The sequence below is a fragment of the Citrus clementina genome, unplaced genomic scaffold (assembly GCF_000493195.1).
Source record: "Citrus clementina cultivar Clemenules unplaced genomic scaffold, Citrus_clementina_v1.0 scaffold_9, whole genome shotgun sequence".
NCBI classification, from domain to species: domain Eukaryota; kingdom Viridiplantae; phylum Streptophyta; class Magnoliopsida; order Sapindales; family Rutaceae; genus Citrus; species Citrus x clementina.
In genome coordinates this window covers 13,695,946-13,699,451 of record NW_006261964.1, presented here as the reverse complement: position 1 = coordinate 13,699,451, position 3,506 = coordinate 13,695,946, and the positions used below count along the sequence as shown (strand labels likewise).

At 30.5% G+C, this 3,506-nt stretch overlaps 1 long non-coding RNA gene across 1 annotated transcript; it reads right to left on the bottom strand.

The window, feature by feature from the left end:
• Nucleotides 1-420: 420 nt before the first annotated feature.
• LOC112098100 lies at nt 421-1,601 on the bottom strand. The gene is made up of 2 exons (XR_002905286.1): nt 1,339-1,601; nt 421-748 (listed from the first exon to the last, which is right to left on the bottom strand). It is a non-coding gene; the product is annotated as an uncharacterized LOC112098100 (long non-coding RNA).
• Nucleotides 1,602-3,506: the final 1,905 nt, after the last annotated feature.

Here is a 3,506-nt window from a genome sequence, read left to right as displayed (position 1 = left end):
TTTAGCTAGCTCTCTCTAGATCTAAACTCCACACAACTTTCTTGCTTCGTCCATTCTTTCTTAAGATTCACAAGAAGCTAAAAACAATCAATGCGCCCCCGATCACGCTAGGCACCACTTCAGTTTAAAATAAATTTATTGTGTTTAGGTAGGTTTTTGTCCTTTTTCTTTTACTCAAAATCTAGTTAAAACAAAACTCGTATCTAAATTAGAAACACAACTCAAATAAGCAATGTCAAAACAATAAAATTCTAAATAGATAACCAAATTAAACTAAAATAAAAATTAATTAAAATGTTCCTAATTATTATAAATTTCAATCTAAGTGTAATTTCTTACTCTACATCAATATTCTGCCGAATTTGATTTTTTTGATTTAACAGTTTTACCTTAATATTATCTGATTTTATACTTTGCACCTAATTTGAACCGAACTTTGCAATTTACACTTGCATTAACTACCAAGTTTCAACTATACTCTACACACATAATATTAATAAACTATATATGAATAAACAAACATAAAATCCTCAAATCAAAAGCAATTCTCGGCCGCAATATACAATAGCAATACAACCATAACCAAGTTAGTCTTTGGTACAGGTTTCACAAGCCAACTTCCTATCTGGGTCTTGTTCGAGACAAGCATCGAGAATGGCATCGGAGATCTGATCACAGAGCTTGTCTGGATGACCCTCGTTCACAGATTCTCAAGTGAACAAAAAAGTATCCATTTTTTCTTCAAAAACTGCAAAATAAAAAAAAAATTCCCAATAAATTCACAAGAACTCCAGATCTATTGAATTAACACACACAGACACACCAAATGAAAAATAAATAATAAAAGAATTCCCACAACAGCCTTATAAACCAAGATCTATATGAACTTATCCAACATCAATTATTTTCATTAAAATTCTCAGAACTCTCTGCTAAGTTTCTCAACTTCCAACTTTTTACTTATTATATTTTTTTTCCTTTTAATAAATCCCTTCAAAACAAATATAAAATATAATACAAACTAACCCAACAAAACTCAATTAAATTATGGAACGAGCAGCAATATGGAATCAGAAGCTCTACCTGCGAACTGGGTAGATCTAGAATTGAGAGAAAGCTGACCAGAGAAAGAAGAAATAGAATTTGAAGTCCACAAAATCAACTCACAAGCCACAACCACCCACCATTTTTAACTCCAACCAGTATATTATATACATCAGCAGTCCAAAAAATCAATCCCTAACAGTCTAACACAGTAAGACTAATACAGAAACTAAGGAGTATACAAACTTTGTACAAACACACGGGCCATGGCATAAATTTAAAAAAAAAAAACACCTGTAGACTGCGGCACCAAAGATGACCGCGTGTAAGGGGCTAACGATGGCGTCACTGTGCTTGAGGGGAGGGGCTGTGCTAGGAGGCCGTGCACGTGAGGAAGAGAGGGGCTAAGCTGACATGAGGGAGAGACATGCTCACAAGGAAGAACCTGAGAGGGGCTGAGCTGAAGTTCTGCGTCGTGTGGAGAGGGAGAAACGCGAGGCAGAGAGGCGAGGGGGCGAGGTGTGGGAGAGAGGTCGGTAATGAGTTGCTGTGTTAGGGATTTGCAAATTGAAATGAATGAATTTTGCAAATTGGTTTTTATATTTTCAATTAAATCAAGGGTTAATTTTGTGCGGCACCCAACTGTTTCAACATTTTTCGCCACATATCCATATGTTTCGAAAATACTCACTCCACACCTAATTTCGTTAATTTGACCGTTTATTCTAACGGTCAAAGGGTAAATTTAAAAATTCATATCCTAAATATTATTTGATGATGATAAATTAAATTTATTTGATAATTTAATTGATGAAATTATTATTAATTACCTTTAAATAAAAGTTTTTAATGTAAACATTAATTATTAAATTAACATTTTATCTCATTTTATTTTTCTCTAATTCAAGATAAGGGGTATTTCGGACATTTACTTAAATTTCAAATAGCTCCGTTAAACATAACGGTCAAATTAACGGAATTGGGTGTGGAGTGAGTATTTTCGAAACATATGGGTGTGTGGCGAAAAATGTTGAAACAGTTGGGGGCAGGACAAAATTAACCCTTAAATCAAACTGAACCGATCGGTTTTTTAGTTCAGTTCGGTTTAAAACCAAACCGAACAAAAACCAATCGGTTCTTTAGTTTAAGAACCAATCGGTTTTTGCTCATAGAACCGAACCAAACCGAACCGAATTTTTTCAATTTGGTTCAACAAAACCGAACCGTTTGCCCACCCCTAGTTAAGCTATATCCTTTCTACGTCATTTTTCTATTTATTTTTTATTTTATAGAATTATGCCTAAGATGGTATAATGTTACAAATTTCTTATGAGTTATGGAGACCAAGATAGCTATATGGAGATTTGTTGGTTGCTTTCCTTCTCGTAATGTCAATTTTTTTTAAATAATATCATTTCTACTTTTACTTTGTGACACATTTTTGTAATAATATTTCAATTTACTGTCATTTTAGGTTAGAATGTACCAATGGAGATGTGAGTCACCTATTACTGATAATTACCGGCATGCTTAATTATGGATGAAATTTGACTGCACACTTTATTGGCAATATCTGATGTTAAAGTAACATTAAGTACATGATAACTTAGTTCAATGCAAAATTAGGAGTTTGAAATGGATTTTATTTTATATTATTAATGGAAAGGGAAGCATACTTATACTCTTATGGTGTGTTTACTAAACCAGAATCAGAATAGGTTAGAATCGGAATGGACATGAATTGCAATGTGTTGGAATGAGAATATGGAATGAGAATTAGAATAAATTACTTACTTGAACTGTAAGAATCAGAATAGGAATGAGCTAAATTGCCATTAAGGTGTTTATTTTGTCTTGATATCAAAATTAAAATGAGTTAGATTTAACAAATTACAGAAAGGTCCTTAATTAACTATTGTTATAATTATTATTTTGTATTTTAATTATTGTGATTATTCATTCAAAAATTATTATCATTATTATACGAATGTAGCCATAATTATAAAAATTTTATCATCATTGTTATTAATATTAGGTAACAAATAATAATTAAAATAAATAAATAAATAAATTTTATAATAATGATAATAATAACAACAAACTAAAGGATAATAACAATAATAATAAAATTAATATATTATTATTATTATATCAATATAACAATTAATTATAGAATGATGATGACAATAAACCAATAATAATAATAATAGTAATAAATTCAAAATATATTAATTAATGTTCTAATTATATTAATAATTACTATAATATATTAATTAATTATAATAATTTTTTTGAACTATGGATAAAATGAGTATTTTTTATTTTATGGGAGGGTAAAATTGTCAATCTTAGGAATGAGAGATTGATTCCTAACTCGCCTTTGAGAATCAATATCCCATTTCTCATTCCCAAATTTTGGTGGGCTTCACGATTCTAATTCTGATTCTGATTGTTATCTCTAT